Source organism: Aptenodytes forsteri, unplaced genomic scaffold (genome assembly GCF_000699145.1).
Source record: "Aptenodytes forsteri isolate BGI_AS27 unplaced genomic scaffold, ASM69914v1 Scaffold68, whole genome shotgun sequence".
Lineage (NCBI taxonomy): Eukaryota > Metazoa > Chordata > Aves > Sphenisciformes > Spheniscidae > Aptenodytes > Aptenodytes forsteri.
Genome location: NW_008795382.1, coordinates 1,471,140 through 1,491,624, shown reverse-complemented (window position 1 = coordinate 1,491,624; position 20,485 = coordinate 1,471,140). Strand labels below are relative to the sequence as shown.

The window sequence follows — 20,485 nt, the reverse complement described above, 5'->3', positions numbered from 1 at the left end:
TCCTAACAGCTCCCTGTTCTAACAGGTCAAAACACAGAGGGATCATCTTTTGGTCTGATTCCCCTTGTGGTATCACCTTTTTGCTAAGCAAGGTGCATCTTGTTTCAATGCCAAGAGGGAAACTAATTTTTTTGTCTAACCCCCTTGTTCCACAAGCCACATGCCCTCTATCTGAAATGATTATCAGTTACAAATGCTCTAAAGCTCTGAGCATGGCAGACAGAAACACAGTAAAGCTAACTGAATAAGCATGCTTTTGCTTTGTGCCTTTCATTTATCAGAATCTGTCTCTCTCGGTAAATGAGCACCTTTGAACCTTAAACAATGTACTACTTGTTGATGAAAAAGGCAAAGAATGATGGGGAAATCTGGATTCTTTGCAAGACAGAGGATTTGGGAGTCTTTTTCTTAGTGTAATTGTAGTCAGTGAAAATAAAATGCTCTTTATTCCTTTTCCAATGGCATATACCCCGCTTTATGTTTTTAGAGAAGTTATTCCTGTCTTTAAGCAGGTTAGCTCCTGTTAGTGAAACAGCCTATATGGGATGTGGTTGCTTGCTTTGACTGGCTCTGTTATTCAGTATGGATTAATTAAGGGCAGTCATCAAATGGATAATACAGAGCATTTTTCTTCTCTGAGTTACAATCCACTATCATCTCATTTCTTTTCCTGCTCAGCCCTCTGAATGTTATTGCCATTAATATGAATGGCTTCATTACATACATAGTTTTTATGGCTGCCCAGATTTCAGCAGATGTCTGACTTAAGAAATATATTCTCCCTCACCTTCCTTCATTAACCAGAGGAACATTAGCAGTCAGTCCACTCCAGCCACTGGGAATAGTAATTAGTGCTTTAGTTTAGTGGTAATGGGATTATTACTTTTGAGCCTGCTGCTGTAGGTTTTGATGTTGTAAGCTTTTCATATTTTACAGCTGATTGTTCTTCCCTGACATCTCCATCCTTCTGCTGTTGAGTCTCCAAGGGACTAGTAAGCTCAGGAGCCATTGGATTCAGCTATTTTGACAGTGTTGCGCTCCCAGTTGCTGTCTTTCATTTGAAATCTAAAGCAAACCAGGGTGGAAGTGCTCCCTTCCCATACAGAAGTTTGCCAGGCAAGTTACAGTTAATTGGGCATTATGGTTTTTGTAGCAGCTTTGGAAAACAATAGCTCATGCTATTTTTTTTAGTTATAGAATATAAGCTTGAAAATCAAGCCTTAAGATTTCTACATCTTAGTATGTGAACTAGCTATTCTTATTCCTTCTACAAAAAGAAATTTTTAATAGAGCTTCTTAAACATGAAAAATCCTTCCCTAGTCCTAGTTATCTCATGTTGTAAAATGATTATTTTCCATGTAAACCCACCTCACTTAACTTCTGTGCTATCAGAGCTTTGTATGATCTGATGTAGTCTAATGAATCCAAGTCTCTAATCCAAGTGTCTGCTCATTTGGGGTCGCTGATTCTGAATCTGCTCTGAGCACCAAGTTCAGTATTCAGAGACTGACTATCCTCACACACGTTTGCAGGAGACATCTTTAGAGTTAAATGGTCTTGTGGGAACCCTTCCTGTTTGTCATGATTCTGCCCCTTGAATGAAGAGACCTAATTAACAAGTGCTTCAAGAAAAGTCACTATGTAAGGATAGAAAAAGAAAGACAGAAGGCTTGACTTAGCATGAGATGTCAGTTAAAATGTTGCCTGCTTAGGTAGCGACCTAGAGTTGTCTCCACTGAGAATGGGTAGTTGGCAGCAGCTGATAATGCTCAAGAGCTGTAGACACCAATGTAACAAAGGGCAAATGCCGGACTCTTTGCCATGCTCAAGGGGAGATGAGTGAGGTCTTGCTGTTGACTGACATTTACCTGTTAGGAGAATACAGAGAGGCATTTAGCCTCTCTGCATTGAATCCAAATAGCTTAAGGTGTGAGATGGGTTAAACCTGAAATTTGTGTTGTATATTATCAAACATGGGGACTAGAAGATGGGAAACTCTCCTGGGTATTAAATCCTCCTGCTCTGCCCACCTTGCAGGGCAATCAAGTGCAAGGGTGGGATTGCTGAGACTTGCTGTGTGATGACTTCTCTCCCATCTCATTAGAGCATTGCCATCTATTGACCGCTTTTATTAGAGCCTGATTTATTTAGTTCTCTGTGCAAATATCCCAGGCCAAGGAGAAGTCCAAATTGCCAAAGAACTTGTGCAAGAGTTGGATTAAGTGATTGGATCAAGAAACCAGAAATCAGAATGATTTCTTGCTGTTAGTCTACCTCACTGACTGTGCAAGGAACCTCCTTCCAAATAGGGTGAATTAATATAACATATGTGGTCTGAATATTTTTAAACGGTTTGAAAATGGCTCTCTGCCTTTCTTACAGAGCTGTGTCTGAGGAAGCATCTGTATACTCTCTCTTACCCCAAAATGCTAGATAGGGTTTAGGATTTTCTTCTTTCTGGACCTTTAATCCTCAATTCTACTATTAATCATTTGCTTTCCAGGATCTCAGAAAACACTTCTGTGCTTCTTCTGGTTGAAGCCACATTGGCTACAAAAAACCCCAACAAAACAAAATCAAAGCACATTGCAGCTATAAGCTACATGATCAGGCTGTCCATCCATGGAATTGTGTAAATTGAATTGGAAGGGAAGCAATTCTCAGAGAAGCTTCAAAGGCCAAACCCAGTGCTATAAACACACTCTTCACCGGCTCATTGTCAGTCATGAAGATGAGTATCATCATTTCCTCGTTTTCTCCTGTTCCTTCATCGTCTGCTTGTTGTCTATTGTTCTGCACTTTGAGTGTGATGTCTTGGAGCAGGAGCTGTCCTTCGTGGTTCATTTGTCATTGCTCTGCCTTTCAGGCCCGTTCATAATGAAGCATTTATAGTCACAAAGAAATATGAAATCTTTTTAGGTTTTAGTTCTTCTTCTGCTTGTAATGTTAACTTGTTTTCCAGCAGTTTTTCTGCCTGTTTGGGTTGGGTACACAGCTGAATTTACAGTGATACATTATAAGCTACTCTATGGCATTCCTCCATCTATCCTGTTTTTAATATTTGATAAATGAAGTATTAAATACTAATGGCATATCACTAAATGGAAACTCCTGGAGAGGTGAAAGTGAGTAACCCTTCTACCATTCCTCTTCACTGAACATAATCCTAAATAATGGAATCCTAGTTCAAGCTGCTGTGGACGAGATACTGAAGGATATTTTCCCAAGTTTTTGCCTGTGCATAATATACACTATTTTCCATTTTGTTTTAATTTTTTTTTCAAAAGCAGTCATGTAAATTATATTATAATAGTTTGACTTTGGAGAATTTATCTTCCTGTATTATGTGAAGAGTTGTATGGTGCTTCCCTCGGCATGATCACCCCGTCTTTAATTGAAATGTAATTGTTTACTAAACCATTCCAACAAGAAGGGAAAATTACTATCATTTTGGTCTGTGGCTGCATACATTAAAGTACTCCTTTTACGGGGACTGAATTTAAGGAGAATAGGAACATCATCACAGATGATGTATAAACAGAAAGCTATTATCATTAAACTGTCAACTGCAACAGAATTTGGATAACCAGTGTTAGTGGCAGCAAGAAATATGTAAATTACTTTGAGAATGTATCTGTCAATTCAGCCACCGTTTCTGGAACAGGACATGCCTGGAAGCTCTGGGTTTCTGAGCATTTTAGGGATTGGAAGAAAAATGAGGTCCTTTTGAGCATTTGCAGTTATTTCTAGTCTCACTGGTACTGTTCTGCAAAAATTAGGAGTGTTAACCTGACTGTCAGATTCTTTTTTGTCAGGTACAACAACAGCATGCAGACTTTGTACTCTCAAAGCATCTTTTGTTGGTGGATTTCCAGGCTCTCCGCAATGGTGGCTAGTTATTAGCACCCTCATTTTACAGCTGGGAAAACTGAAGTAGGGAAAAGTTAACTAACTTAAATGTGATCATGCAGCAAAGCCAGGAAATATGTCCTGAGCTGAATTTCTTAACTTCTAATTCCCAGTCCTGGTGTTAACCACTAGCTAAGCTACTCCTAATTACTTCTCTGAAATCCTCGATCAGTTTCAAGAGAATTAAATATTCTTCTCAAACTTGATGCTGTCATGTGAAAATGAGTAAGTGCTTTTCTGGACTCCCAAGTCATTGTTCCCAGGTCAGACATGCCTGGCTTTCTTACGTTCTCTGCCAGCACCCCATGTTGTCAAATTTCCAATTGCTTGTTATTAAAATTAGAGCCCTCTGTCTTATTTTTCTAAGTCATCTTGTTAACGTAAATCTCTGGGTATTTTTGCTCTTTAATTTTTGCATGTAATTTATGAGACATGGGATAAATTCTAGTTAAGGCATGAAAGATAGATTCTGTTTTAAAAAAGGGAATCTTTTTCCATACTCAGTGCTACCTAGCACAAGAATTGGAAAATAAAACTGATTGTAAATATAGTATGTTTAACTATTTGAGTCTGACCTTGTATATTGAAAATTTTCTAAGTAAACTTGGAGTTTCCAGTTGGGGGAATACTGGAAGACAGCATGGTTAAAGATACGGGGGATTGTCAGATTTCAGCACAGAGCTGCAGTTCAAACCACTGTGGATTTATTATGTGCATCAAGCAGGAGACAGAAATGACAGGATAAAAGACATGGTGCTATGACCTGCTTCACTGAAAAGGACTCGGCAAGGCAGAGTATGGATTATTTTCCTTTTTGAACTGAGTATGTTCCAGGGAGGTCTCTTTTTCAGAGCCTGCAGCTGTCTAAAGGACAGTTTTACAGAAAGGAAGAGGCATAAGGGCTCATCAACAGCTTAATTCACACACTGAGGCCGCTCTTCTTTAAAAGTGTTGGTAATCCTGGTTTAGTGTTTGTGGGGTGGAGCATGGTTTTCATCTGCTTTTGATTGCTATCAAACTGACATGGTTGGACAGCAAAGCCCTCTGTTCCACAGGGTCTGTACGGACAGCAGCAAGGCTGGCTCTGGTATGTGGCAGTAAGGAGAGGATGGAAGATGACCTGGCATTGTTAGCATCCGTTAGATGCTTTGTATAAGCAGAATTAATAGAGCTTGATCAGCTCTTAAAGGGTAAGGATCCACACAGCAGGCAGTCAGACCCCCTTATTTAATCTGCAGTGATGGCAGCTTCCACCAAGAGGGAAATGGCCATGAGTTACTAAATTGCTGTGCCCCAACGACCGCTGAAACATATTCAGGACTAGGGGAGAAACTCACATTTTTCCTTCCTATGTTAGGCCCGGGCAGTGGATTAACAGGGGAGCTTATGTTTCTAGGGAAAATAAAGTCAAATGCTGTGTAGTTCCCAGGTGAGAAAGGGGAAAACAAACATTTCGGCAAGTTGTCTGGCTCTGCAGTGGGTGTAAATTAGCACGATTCCAGTGATTTCATTTAGCTATTCCAAATGTTTACACTTTCTCATCCTTTGAGGACAGCTGGACCCACTCCTCTGGGGTATGTGAAACCCAGGGGCTTTCAGAGAAGTGTTGTTCAGGGTCCAAAGGAGGCCAACGGCAGAAAATCCTTAGAGCTGCAACAGAAGATCACATCCTTGTGCCAGGAAAGAGACTGGAGACAGGGAAGGAGTGAGAGTGAGAAAGCAGCTCCAAGCTCTTCCCGGAAAGCCTGCGCAAACTTTTGTAGGAGAAACCTGTGTTATTCTCATGATTTTTTGACTCTTCTCTTTAGATCCCTCCATTCCTCCACTCCTGTAGAAGCAGTGTTGCGGCCATATGAGAAATACCAACAGTTCCTGTATGTTTTCATGGAGAGAGCCCATGGGAGGAATATTAAAATTTAGGCTGTAAGTAGGGCTATAGGAAATGCTAATTCACATTTCATTCTTTTGATCAGTGTATATTGAATGATAATTACAGTGATAGTACTTGGCATTTCTGTAGCACCTTTCATCTGAGGCTGTTAAAGTGTTCTGCCAATCTGAATGAATTCAAGCTTGCAGTCACTGTGGGGTTGCAATTTATCATAATGCCTTAAAATGAATGGGGAAACTAAGGCATGGAAAGATTATATGACTTTCCCCATCTTTCATAATCTGTATAAAAGAGTTGGAACTGCATAGTAGTTCTGTTGATCATCTTATAAGGAACAAAAACAACTCAAGGCATCATGTAAAATGGTGAAAATTATTAAAACTGTCCAGATGTCTGGCCTTCGCTCTCTCTCAAACATGTTTGTTTGGCCTTTTTTGTGGCAATTTCACAATTTAATATATGCTCAGGTGCTCTGTTGTATTTTTGTCTGTTGCAATTGTTTGAATTCTCCCCACAAAGACAGACAAACAATCTCAAATTCTCCCTGGATTTTTCAGCAACATACTTGGATTCATATCAGTTCTTTAGAGTCTTCCATTTCCAAAGGATGGTTTGAACAGAAGTGGCTACCTCTTGCTCATTTCAAAACTAGTGCAAGAAAAAAATCGGTAGTATTTCAAACTCTTCCCTGGAAGTCCAAATGCAAACACCCTGTACTAATTAACAGGCTGTAGGGAGACAAATGAATCTGACTAGTTTAATTTCTGTGAAATGAATGAAAGGCAAAAAGTAAATAAACAAAAGCTTTAATTTGTTTAAACCTCTAGGCACTGAAAAAATCTCAGATTGCTGGTAGCACAGAGAAAAGACAACCATTAAAATATACAACTTGACAGTGTCCCTTTAATTTGTTTCTGGGTCACAGATAAAGAATTGTACTGCAGATATAAAAGGTAGGGTAATAAACACATTCTGTTCTCCCGCTTTCAATAGCACTGATATTGTGCTTTCAGAAAACAAGTCAAATAATGTAAGGTATTATTTGAATCTCTTGGAGAGCTCCAGTAGAATATGAGTGTCCGTTTAATCATGACCTTTATCTCTGAACTTTTTCCATTTGGGAATTTGTATTGCTTTAGCTCATGGATATTAGATATTAACTTAGATATTAAACTAATTGCAGTGGAATTAATAGAAATGTGTGTCATTGCCACAGTTAACACTGAATGGTTATCAATAAATTTCTTCCAAGTTTTAACTTAATTTCTAAGACATATTTTTCTCACTTAGACTAAACACTTCTCTTTTAATAGCCATAACTATGCCATATTTTGAGCCATAATTTCTTGGACTTTCCTTCTGTTAGATGGTTCACATGTCATCTGCGTACTTTGGTAAGAACTTAGGGTGCTGTGACAGGAAATCACGTACGAGATGCTCCATCCCAATTGGAAGTGATCTTTCTGTGTTGTCCAACCCTGTGGAAGTGTCTGACTTTGAACTTTAACTGGCATGGAAGAGCTTGTGGCACTTTCTATTGAGTAGGGCTGCTAAGTTAGATCATTTGGAAGTTGTTTTGGGGGTTTCTTCTTCCCATCCAAATCCCAAACTGGTGCTGCCTAATGTGAGAATGTTTCTCCAGGTGGTGACACTGTTGTTCCAAACCAAGCGCAGCTACTTGAAACAGCAGATCTGATTCGGATGGTCTCATGATGATTGCATGGTCCTGTGATACTTGCAGCTGAATAACTTTTTATTACTGTGGGTCTGCATGTAAACATACATGTTAAGATGACATTGATTTCTATATACTTTTTTCAAACTTTAGTTACCATGGAAACAAGATTCACTTTCTCCTCCATACTGCCGCTTTTCCTCAGCACTGCACTCTGATAAGGAATAGACTGTATTTGTCCTCCCCACCCTCTTTTTTTCCTAGTGAACAGTGATAGTCACGGCTCAGGCATCACGGATAATTTGAGAGCGCAATGGTACAAGCTATAATGCCTTTCCTGAGGTATTCAGGTATTCCTGGGCCTGGCGCTCTGCCAGCAACTTTCCTGTCTTTATCTTCCTCCATAATTACCGTGGATCATATCTTACCTGCAACATTCTTCAAAGCACCAAGGAAATTAGCTCCAGAACTAATCATGTCTTTATTTCCTAAATTGCTCTGTGTAGTTATGTACACTGTTCTGCAGAATGGGATTCACAGTCATCAGCATAACCTGCCTCTGCCTGCCCTTGTCTCGTCCCTTCGTTCCTGCCACTTGCAAGATCATATCCACATATTTCCCATGATGTGACAGTCTGACCTGATTATAGTAAACGATCAAGTTCCCATGCCTTCTTTGCAACTGGTGGGAGATTTGCCCAAGTGTGCGTTCCAGGCTATGACGTGCAGAGCTGTGTTAACTCGTGTCATGTTCAGAGAGCAGCTGGGAGCCCGGAGGGGCTGCGCCATGACTCTGCCTCCTCATGACCAGGAGAGCTTCTGCTTGCCGGAGGGGCTGCGCCATGACTCTGCCTCCTTGCCATGACCAGGAGAGCTTCTGCTTGTGCTGCGCAGTGACCTCTGCAGCCTGCTCTTCCAAGGCATGCAGGTAGTATAAGGAAAGGTGGAGCCCAGGTCTGCGCTCATCTGTTTTATGCAGATATTGCAGGAGTGGGTGGAATCTAGGATTAGTTTTCTTTCTATACTAATCTTACTTAGCAGTTGATTATCTACTTTCATACTGAGAGCAGAGATGACTATGTCTTTAGACATACTTGGGAAATAGGGATGTGGTATGGAACAAGGTGGGAACTCAGCATGTCCAAGTAATGCCCCCCCATATCCCTACATCCATTAGCTTCTGAGCACTGCAATCACCTTCCAGAAGAACAGGGTCAAAAAGGCACCCATATACCTTGCTTGGTGTTTTGTAGCTCCCTGTCAAGTCTAGATTTTTTAAAAGATTTACAAATAGTAATTCAAGTTTTTCTAATATTAGGAGGTAGAGGAGGATACCTTCATAGGAAACAAGGCACTCAGAAAGTTGCACAACTGGTATGGCAGCTGGCTCTAACTGAGGGACAGCATGCAGGCCATGCCTGCCTCCTGGCTTCAGACCTGCTTTGAATGCAGCCTTCCTTGATAATTAGCAAGTGAGTCAAAAACAGTTAAGGAATAAATGAATGAGACTTCAATCTGCCTGATAGAATTGAAATTTCCTGCTGGGTGACAAAGTTCTGCTTTAAAGATAGTAAATCCACTGCTAATAATTAGGCAAGAAAGAATCATTGCTACGACCCAAAAATAGGATCTGCCACTTACAATGTCTGTCTTATTGAGGGATAAAACAGCAATGAACTTAATTTTTGCCTCCAATTCTTGAAGGATATTCTTTTTGGTTTATAACTTTGGCAAGCTTTCAATTTGAGTGTCCTAGGAAGCGTAATTGTCAGCTGTGTAGTTTATTGCTACCTCACATCACGTTCTTCGCCACCTTAACCCAAAGGTCAGACACAAGGTACAAGCATAGGAGGAAAAGGAAAGGAGTAAAGGTGGAGAAAAATAGCAGGGAGTAGTCTTGCATTGTTTTTCATTTCAATTTAAATTGATGATTGAATATTTGTGATTTCATCTGAGAAGGAAAAACTGTTGGGCGCTTTTCATTTTTATTTTGCATAGAGGGGGCAGGTAGAGACCTCACTTGCAGTCTCTAGATGGAAGGGTGCGTATTTCTAGCCTCTGGTTTCTATTTTAATTAGGAGGGGACTTTGAGGTTGTGAGAACTATTTTATAAATATATAAAACCACCTAAAGTTCTTGATTTTTTGTGGTATAATTTCAAGTAGAAAGATTCCTTCTACCCCATCCTAAGGATTATTGCCTGTTACAGTCCTAAGCTTTCTTAATCAAAAAATTTTATGATCTGTGTGTCATGAAGGACAGAAAAACTCCTGAAAGCAAGGCTGGTATACTCCTGTAAGTGCCATATGTGTGTTATATTTATCCTTTCATTGTAATTTTTCTCCTTTTATTCAAAGCTGTAAGCAGAAGGTGAATCAAACTGAAATACTAGTTTTCATAAATTTTGAGGTTAGGACAAATGAGCTTCATCTTAAGGATTTTCACAATGTCTGGAAATTAAGTTGTCTAGAAAGGTAGATAGGGAAAAATGCAAGACTGATGTATTATCTGAATTATAGTAGGTATTCACCATAACTTTACAAAAGTTAACATTTTTGTTTGATTGCAGCTGTAATTATTGCTGAATACAAATGTTCCAATTTAAGCTTCAGAATTGTGGTGAAAGTCTTTGGAGCCAAGAGCATCTCCCTGAAACATGAGTTTCATATTTGAATGAGTAACTTTTACTGCAAAATTACACAATGAATCCCTACATTCAAAGGATAATAATAATGTTTTATTCTAAACATATCATCTACCAACTGCTTTTTAAAATTTATTGGCCTAGCAGCTGGTTTTGTAGAAAATGTGTTATTAAAAGCACACAAGATTTGTCAATGAAAATGCAGCGACTTGATGTTGATACCTTTCTGTAGACTTAGAGCTGGTCATCAATATTGTGGAAAATGGGGTTATCTCTTCCAGTATTTGCTCTGCTCTGAAGATTTCAGATGGAAATGAGTAGGAAGATGCCTGATGACTAGATACAACATGACATCCGCATGCTGCTCCAAGGCCATAAATCAAAGTAGGGAAAGCATGTATAAAACACACTCATGAAACAGTTTACTCTGTATCATATAGCAAAAGTGGACTTTAAAAGAGAACATTAATGTAAACAGATTTATGGAGATGGTTTTCTCATCTCCCCTGTGTGTTTATTGCTCATCTTGGGGATCTTTGATACCTGTTTTAACATGGGGCAATGTATTTGAATGGTTGGACTGCTGGCATAGGAATGAAGCATTCTTGAGAAGTAATCCTGACTTTGCAACTTATCTGCTGTATAGTCAGTGTAGCAAATCACTTAGACACCTCTACCTTCAAACTTGTTTCCTCTGTGACCTGCCAAAAGAATCGATTTTGACAGTATTTCCTACCTGCTATCCCACCTCCACCTACGCTACCTCATTTCTCCCCTTCTCAGACAGTAAGCTTGTTGAAGCATGGATCTTCCTATGGACTGCCTTTTAAAAGGCATATTCTCATTTCTGATATTATAAAAGAATTAAGTTAATCTGCTTTATATGAAAAGATACCTTCTTTCCTGAAATCAGATTGGTTTATCCCAGCTATTCATATGCAGGTTATGTACCTGGTATAAATGTATTGAGCCCAATGGTCACTTACCCACTGGAGCTGAAGTTCCGCCCCACAGTAACAGTTCCAAAGTGCAGCTCTTGGAAGCTCCTGGGCTTCTTGGACCATGGCAAAAGCACCAAAGGACTGTGGATCAGGATGTCTATGGCCATATGCCTTGCAATGAATTACTTATCACAGCAAGCAGGACCCTTTATATAGTTATATGCCAGTACCTTGTGTGCAGGCTCGAAGTCTTAAGAACCTGCAGGTGTTTTCCCTTGGATGCCTTCTATAACAAGTCTGAGTGATAAAAACCATCAGTCTTTGCAGAGTTTGGTTGTTTTTCATGCCCGAATGGGATCACAAAGCATCCAAATACACATTGCTACCATGTCCTATAAATTCTTTATCTTCATTTAAATCACAGCTACATTTTAAAAGCAGGATGAATGTAATGATTCACAGCTGATATCGACTGTTTAAGTCATTATTATGCTACAAAAAGTATCGTGAAAGTTTAAATTTATAGGAGTGTGAATAATTTTCTGTCAGCTGGGAATTATCCCTTTTAATCTAAAAGGCACTCATTCTCTCCCTATCTGAGGTTTCAAAAATATTTGCCTGATTGGAATCTGTTGCTCTCCATTGTAAAATAAATCTCCTGTGTGTACAGTGCATGGGAGACTGTAAATGTGAAACTTACTACATTTATTGAAAGTCAAATACTTAAAACTATATCATAAACAATTGAAGTCTCTGAACTCATAGGATATGTTTTCAAAGTGTTGAGTAATGGCTTAGCTGTGTACCTCCTGGATTTGGAGTTTTTGTTTGAAGTCACTTAAACTCTCATGAGTCTAACCCAGTTATTTGAATAGAGCATGGTATATATGTGACAGTCAGCCAACGTGGCTGGCTTTCCAGAGTCAAGATTCAGTTGGTTTAACATGCAGGCAATTACCTGCAGTAAAACAAATTATAATAAATATCTAAGCTTTGAGTTTTTAGGAAAAAAAAAAAAATCACTCTTTAAGCCTGAACTGGGGGAGTGAGCATGTTTTGGTAGTGGTACTTTGAGGAGGGACAGTTCATCTCTACCAAAAGGATTCTGGGCTTCCCCGCATTGCATGATGAAGGGAAATGGAGTCTTAACAACCCCTGGCATATTGTTAAATGTTTTTGGTATTCCCCTCTCCTTCCTGGCTGTATAAAACTTAATCTCCAAAGCTCCAAATATGACCAGCTTGCTTTAACCATTAAGGTTAAATGCCTTACTTTTCTCTTTTCATAAATAATAGTAAGAATGACTCTCTCCTAGAGGCCATAGATGTTGGGAGGTTCCCTCAAATTTTCCTTGATGATCCTTACTGGGGCTGGATTAGTTTGTTTCTTAAAACCTTACTTGGAGAAACATCTGTCTTTTTATGTTACTAGATCTTACTCTTTGCAGTAACAAGTCCCAGAATATGGATAATGTGATGCATTTTGTTTGCTTTCTAAACGACTGCCATAATTACACTGGAAAGCAGACTTCATGTACAGTGTGAATCCTTTTTTTTCATTTAGACACTGCTGGGATCTTCAGGGACTATCAGAAGGCACTTTGCTTAGTCCTGAGGTTGTCAGGACATAGTTTTTCCTCTGCTGCAATTACAACCTGCCATGGAGGTTGCCAGCGCTTGGTTTCAACTTCTGTTCAGCAGTGACAGCTTTGTTCTAGGGCACTAAAGATGCTCAAGAACCTAATTTGAGCACAGTTCTCTAAGGAGAGAGAGAACAGAGGAAAGCGAAGCTTGGAGTCTTTTTTCCTGCATTTCAAGGAGAAACAGAGTCCTGGGATGGCCACAGCAAGCCTGGTTCCAGGAGCTGGAAAACAGCTACTGCAAGGTGTTACCTGGTCTAACTTCTGTTCACCTTTGTGAAGCTGGCACTGCCCAGCGCTGCACAGGAGGTGCTCTGCTTCTGTCAGGATTGTTCTCGCTAAAGGCAAAGAAGTTTTGTATATCAACAGTTTGTACTCTGGGATGGTTGACTCCACTGTGCCAGTTAAATAAGAAAACTGTTTCACCCTATTGAAATTCTTTCCCAGGTGGCATCCTTGCTTGGCTTCATCTAGGCAGTTTTTTTTCTAGTCGCTCCTCTCTTTGGGTAAATAACTGTTTTTGTTCTCAAGGTTACTTGCATTCTACCTGTATCTCTGTTTCTGCATCATTCACCCCTGATTGCTCAATTACCCTTCTCCTACCTTCCTAAGGAATATTTATCTGTCTTGTTCGGATATGAAATGTTGACAGTATGATAATTACGGAACTGTGAACAAATAATCCAGAGTAGTGTGGTTTTGTTTTAATAGGAGAACAAAAGAATCCAAATTGAAGAATCAGCTGATCCCTGAATAACAATGGCTGTCGAATTGCAGTTGTTTTCTAGATTCTTCCTGGCAGTTGCATTTCTTCATTCGGACTCGATTAACGTCCCGCCTGTTCCATGTGCATGTTACATGCAAGTCATCAGTGCTAGCTGGAGAGTGCAGACAGAGACTTCCCAAGTTTTCTGTTACTTTACCCTAAGGCCTTGGCTTGCCTGAAGTTTTTTGGTAGTTCTCTTGGTCAGGGACTAAGGGTGTGTGCTGGCTGAGGGTGACTATTTCAGAGGCTGGGAGAGGAGCCTTTCCCTGGTAGAAAAGAGCAGAAAAGGAACAGAGTGAAATTCTGCAAAGAAACATTTAGCTGAATATCAGGAAAAATGTCCTGAGAGATACCCGGCACTGAGAGCTGCCAGTCTGTGTAATTCTTTCTCCAGGGCAGAGGGAGAAGACCCTGTGACCGAGACATTTTCAACAAGATAGGTAAAATCTTTACAAAAATAGAGCATAAGCAGCAATCCTTTATTGGCCAGAGGTGGAAAAAGGATGAGATGTTATGTGTTGAAGCTATTGCTTCTTCTATCTGTGATTTGCTGGTACTTGCATGTATTAGATTTGCCATATTCATAATTAACCCTCAGTGCCTCTCATTTGACGTAATTCCAGTTTTCACGACCTAGACAGACCCACACTGTCCCTTTGGTGACCTGTGGGACTTCAGTGCATCTTCCATCTGATTTTTCAAATGGACTGAACTGAGTGTTTCCAATGACACTGCAAATTTGATTAATCTTTTGCCATAGAAGGGCAGTGTTGCTAAGCAGCGCTTACCAACATGAGCTGTTTCTCACATTCCGGGACTGCTTTATGGCCTGGCTCACAGATATACCCTCTTGTGCGCTTATGTACTGTATCTCCGTGTTTATTCTCTAACTCTGGATGCCAGAGCACAAGTCTGACCACAGCGTGTGGAGCTGTAGGATTTGAGTTTTTGTTGCCATCTATCACTGGACACACAATGTTTTTGCAGCTATTTTTTCATTCTTTTGGGTTTTATCCTAATTCCAAGACACTTGAGTCTCAGAGGGGCTTTCTTTATCCCTATAGAATAGGGGTTTTAAGGTAACATCAGTCAGAGCAAGTTGGTGGTTCATGGATGGATGTTACTTGCTCTTACTCTCAGACGTAAGGGTTCCTTACTTCACCTCATCTGCGTGTTTCTTTAGGGGCTCACAGGATGACTGGGAAGGGTCCTGAGATTTATGAAATAAAATTGAGAAAGAGAAACTGAGGGAGTTTTCACCCACTTGAACAAAGTCATGCGTTCAGCCTCCTCTAAACAGGAGGAGTAGTACATGTTAATCTATGTGTGCTTTTCTAGGTCCAGAGATAATAAACTGTTTTGGTTTTCCTTTTAAGTTCACATTTCTTGTGCTCTGTGGAATTTGTAGACTATTGCTCTCCTTTGCCCTTTCCCCGGGCTTGCATATTAGGGAAGTCTTACTGACTGGAGCAAGCTGGGTTTTGTCATGTAAACAGAATTTGGGTTTGTTGGTTGATAAACTTGCAAGAGTATAACTTCTCAAGGTTAGCTCGGCAAGGATTCTCATAAGTTTGGGGATGTCTTCAACTTCAGATGACACTCTGGCTGACAGTCTCCTGCCTACCATATGCCCAAGTTCAAGCATTGCATGTGCTAGAAATGCACTCTTTGGGGAAGGGGACTCCATAGGGGCTGTCTGTTCGGTCACCTCGTGAATAGAGCCCTTTATCACATCTGACAGGAGGAGAACTGGATAATAGGAAAACAACTTATAACTTAGAAGTTCAAATCAAAAGACCCAACACTAATATATTACATATGAAGTGTTTGAAACGATACATAAACTTACAGGCACATGCCTCTATACACTGAACAAATAAAAAATATTTGATCCATAAAGGTCAGTGCTATACATGAAATTCCCTTCCTTTCTTGTATCAATGCCAGGAGACCACTCGGTGGATTACTTCTGTTCTTGGGCTTCCGAGAGACACATCTGATGCCTAAACTCACCCTCAGTGGTTTTTTTTGGTCTGTGCACTTCTTACTGTAGTTTAATGCAGTCATGTTCTACAAAGAGAATAGTAGAGATGCGCACTTAGGTGTCTTTACCTGGTAACAAACAGTATCAAATGCTGCCCAAAAAAGGTTTCTATTTTATTTTGAAAGCTAAGGCTAACTTTGGTAATTGTAGAAACAGGTAAACTCACTTTTTTTGGTACATTTATGGCTATAATAGGATGCTTAGCATTGGCAAGGCTCTACTTGGTTCACAAATACAAATATTAATTATCCATTCAGTGGAGCTTCAGTAAAAGGGTATTTCCATGTACTGTGGAAGAGCCATGGAAGAGCAGCATAGATGCTGTGCAAGAGCAGGAAAAAAAGCTGATTCCAGAATTAAAGAAGTTTAATATAAAAAAATAAACTAAGATTCTAAAGCCCAGAATAAGGACAGGTCTGGTAGAAAAGATTTGCTCCCAATTTTATACCTATAAGCTTATCCCTGATATGCTAGAAAAAATGGGCACCAGATATGAAATACTGCATTACACATTTATACTCACGGCCAGTATTTATTTATGGCAGGTTTATTATTATGAGTAGTGAAAAAAATTCTGACATCCTCTCAAGTCCTTTGTAGTTGAGATTTGCTTGAACTGAAACAAAAAGATATGGAAGAACTATAAAAATAACCCCATCTGTTCACTAGTTCCTGTGATACGTCTTTATAGTGTTTATTCTGTGTGGTCTCTGGATAAGAGCATAAACCAGGACTTTTGTCTCTTTCTTCAGGGTTCCTGTTGGATTAGCACTGTCCCAGTCCCGGTGGTTCAAACCCTCACCACGCTCTTCGCTTTGCCCCATGTGTGTTTGGCCAGCCCCTCTCCCTGTTTTCCTTGCTCGTTGTGCTTCGAAAATACTGAGAGCTGCCAGGACTCTTCCAAAGAAAGCTGCTCTTGGTGCATCCAGCTTGATTTATTGATTTTTTTTTTATTTCATATATATTATGTTTCCATGGTGCTGACTTTTTACCTTTAAAACTTTATCATGTGGGTTCACTGCGAATGAACATTAATGGTGAGGGAGTCAGTTCCCGACTTGCATCATTACTTTATGTTTAATGAAACAGGAGATCAAGATTGTGCTGTCTTTAACAGTCTACTCAGTTTTGCACCCCTCCCTTTTTCTCTCTTCTTTCCAGTTTTCTTATCATTGGCTGAGGGTGTGTGGAAGTACGCAATTCCTGCATCTCAAAGGGATACGGTTCTGATGGGTTTGCACATATGCTATAAAAGGATTATAATATTAAAACATTCAAATATTATAATAAAATGTAAGATTATTTCCAGGTTCTAGAGTAATTGGAAATGCCAAAATTGATAAGCAGGAAAAATTAAAATGAGAGTCCCACCTTCCTCTATCTGCAGCAAGACGATGGCATCAGATTTTGGGTTTGTCCAAATATGTAAGAAAAAACAGCCCAAATCACAGCAGACTTAATTAATTGTCCTGTTTTGAATTGTGCCCATCCTGTTTTAGCTTAAGTAACAGTGGTTGTGATTAAGCTATTCCTCAAAAGGATTTGTTTTGGTTTTTTCTGCTTTTGTTCTTTGTGTCGTCTTATAACTTCAGTCAGCTCTTCTGATTAGAGCAATTGTATTCCAGACTTGAGGATGTCAGAGTCAAAACTGCAGAAACAAAACAAGAAAAGCAAGGCCCTTTCACTTAAAAAAGTTAAATCACTGCACAGCGCGAGCTCTGTATGTCTTTTCCTTGCTAGGCTGGTTGAGTTCTGTGCCATAGTCTTCTGTGGGCTTTGATGGATGGCAAATTTCCATACAACTGTGCAGGTTTGCATGGTGCTATATTCTTGACCAGAATGGTTGTCTCTACTCTAAAGACCCTAACATATCTCCTCTTGCTCAGAAGTTAGGCTGTGCAAGGGATGAATTTATACAGTTAGTACCTCTGCTTACATTTTAAAGGGTATTTAATGATTTACTTTATGTCCACTACCTAAAAGGATGTTAGTATTAGCCTAAGTTTTGCTTCATTGTATTCCAGCAGAACTTGAAAAGTAATTTGGGCTAAACAACGACAAATCTGTACTAAATGAAGCAGAAGCGGTTATTCTCATTTGTGCAAATTTTGCACTAGTTCTGAATGAGCTAACGTGTCTACATCTCGCAATGCGGCATGGGAAAAGAACGTTACATTGTGCAGCAGTGCAGCCGCGCTACATCCTGGCTAACCGCTCCAGAGTACCCCTACCCTGTGTGGACAGGGTGTCTCTGCACTGGGCTGAGTTCAGGCTCAAGTAAGGACCCTCAGCACCACAGGTTGTGGCATCTCATGGTTTTCTGCTGTGGCAAATTCTGAAGGGATTCTTGGGCTCTGCAGGTTTCTATTTATTGTCATTTCATACAAGTCTATTAACTTCTGAATGAAACCTTCCTAAGTTAGTAGTTTAATCTTTTCTAAGATATTTTTACTGGTGGTAAATGCTGCCCACACATAGGAAGACACAATTCTGCCCTAGACAGCTCTCAATATAAACTTCAAAGCATATAAAGAACATGTAATGTAAAGGGCAATGCTTTAATTACTAGAACTCACAAGAATGCAGCGAGGCTAGAGGAGTAGGTAATGTTCATACGGTAGGATTAGCCTCGTTTGTCTGGAGATCAGAATCAAATGTTGATTAAAGTCATAAATGAAGAAGAAATGGATGATGTTCTTATGATCTCACCAGGAAAGCACGGCGGTCACACCCCAGGTTGGATTCTCTCTCTCTTGTATTTGTGGAGACCAACTCCTCTCTCTTTTTTTCTTTACCCCATCTAAAAATTACAGAAGGTAGTAATTCACACATTAGACTTTCTGATCTCTGGCATGCACTATGGAGGTGCAAAGTATTGCTAGAGCAGCATAATTTATCAGCATTAAAATCTCTGACATATCATTCTCCCAAGGAAGCTAGCAATGAAAACTGAAAATGGTACAGTGTGATCTCCTTCTGGTAGCAATGAATGTAAAAACAACGGGAAACAGAAGGAAAGTAATATCTTACTGCAACCCTAAATTCTAATTTCCAAATCCTGCACAAATCATCTAACAGTTGTCAAGATGTGAAATAGAAGGTAGTGAAACAAAGCTGTGATCATTTGCCACAGAAAGTATTTGTTTTTTTCCTTATCAATTCCCTGTCCAGAGTTCAAAGCTATTACTGGATTTGAAGAAGTGGCTTGATAATATGATGACATATTTGTGGCTAGGCTGGAAGTGATAAGGAAGTCCAGTCTCTTGCTTCTGGGCAAAAACTGCTCACCAGTGGTGTTTAGGGAAATACTGCATGATTGGCCAGTTGCATATTTTTGATCTTTTCCTTCACAGTAAATATTGGCTAGTCTCTATAGCAGGCAACCAGAGGCCTGATCTAGCCAGAAGAACAAGAGCATGAAGAGTTGATATCATGAGTATGAGGCTGATATCATGTTGATATCATGAGTATGAGGCTGGCTAAGGTCTGAGTGCTGAGGGAAATATCTTAGCAATGTTCTAGATAATGCAAATCCTCACATTTGCTGTTTCATAGTCATGTTTCTCTGTACTATAAAAAATTCCCTGAAAGTATTTCTCATGGACAAAACACTTTTGAAAAGGCCTTTGTTATCTTATGAGTTGGCTTTGTGTAAGATGGCAAAGTGTATAACCTGATGGCCTGTGTTATATACAGCATCCTAGTTCAATCATGCAAATAGCTCCTGGAGAAATATTCAGTTCACATGAATGCATGTTACATACCTCGTTTGTAAGTGAAGTGGCACTTAATAAATGTGAAACACCTTTGGTTATCTAGATGTTTCAAATTCTTGATGCACTTAGAAACAGGAAAGTCACTTCCATAACAAGAGTCGCACAGACTGCCCCAGGAAATTTTGCAACCTGAGAAAGACATAATGTGACCCATGAATATCCTAGGTGGGGAAGGAGTGTTTAAATAGCATGAACAAATGACAGGCTAGATATAAGTTAGACTGTGATTATCTTCCTGCAAGACACATAAAGGGTATTAATTTATAAAAGGGAGCTGCTAAAGGCTACATGACCTATATCTATTCCTTAAGGTTGACTGGAGAAACTACTGAGACTCATGCCTGGTGCGGAGGAGCGCTCTGTGGGTATGTCTGGGATGCTGGCATAGCACCCAGTGGAAAGATATCCATTCTTCTCACATTTCTTTCCTTACGCGTGTCAACATCTGTGCTTGATCCAGTGGATATCTTATCCCCTTTCCTGGGGACGGGGAAGGGAAGCAGTGTGTGCAGAACCTCAGGTTGTGCAGGGATTTGCCAAGTTGTTTATATCTAGCTAATTTATTTCTTTGCTATGACTGTGTGTAAAAGGAACACTTCTTTAGGCTTCACCCCAAAATCCTGGTTTCTCTGTAAAATACTACCCCACTTTCTCTGGCTAATGTGCTTGACCCACTAAGACTATTCTCATACGCTGTAAATACTGGACACCACAGTAGTAGTATACTTTTATTGCCTTATTTAGCCAAGAGATTAAATGTAATGTTCAGATTATGTAGAACATTAACTCCTAACAATAAGCAAATAACACATTAGAAGCTTTGCTATTAAAATGTTTAGTGCTGGCTTTGCTGTGGAGCACGACAGGAGCTGTGACTTATGTTCCATGAGGGAGGAGGCACAGCGGAGAAGAAGGCGCTGGACGTTCAGTGCAGGGGTCTCTTTCTTCTGTAAAGATAGTGCATATAGCTGCTGAGTCCATATGCTGTGTTTATGCATGCTTTATAGGGTATTTTTACATGTAGCTAAAACACCTGAGTCCAATTCTGCCAGCCATGGCTGAAAATCTGGGGGGTTTCGATCAGGTAATGAAGTTCTCGCCTGTCTCCTGGTCGCTGGTGAGTGGGTGGTGTCTCGTACCTGTGCCTGCGAGATGGGGCTGCCAGCCAGGCCAGGCTGGGCCAGCCGGAGCCCCGCGTT

At 40.0% G+C, this 20,485-nt stretch overlaps 1 protein-coding gene across 2 annotated transcripts in view; it reads left to right on the top strand.

The window, feature by feature from the left end:
• The window catches only part of DAB2IP (DAB2 interacting protein), a 142,857-nt gene that overhangs the window by 2,757 nt on the left and 119,615 nt on the right, over nt 1-20,485 (top strand). The window lies entirely within an intron of this gene.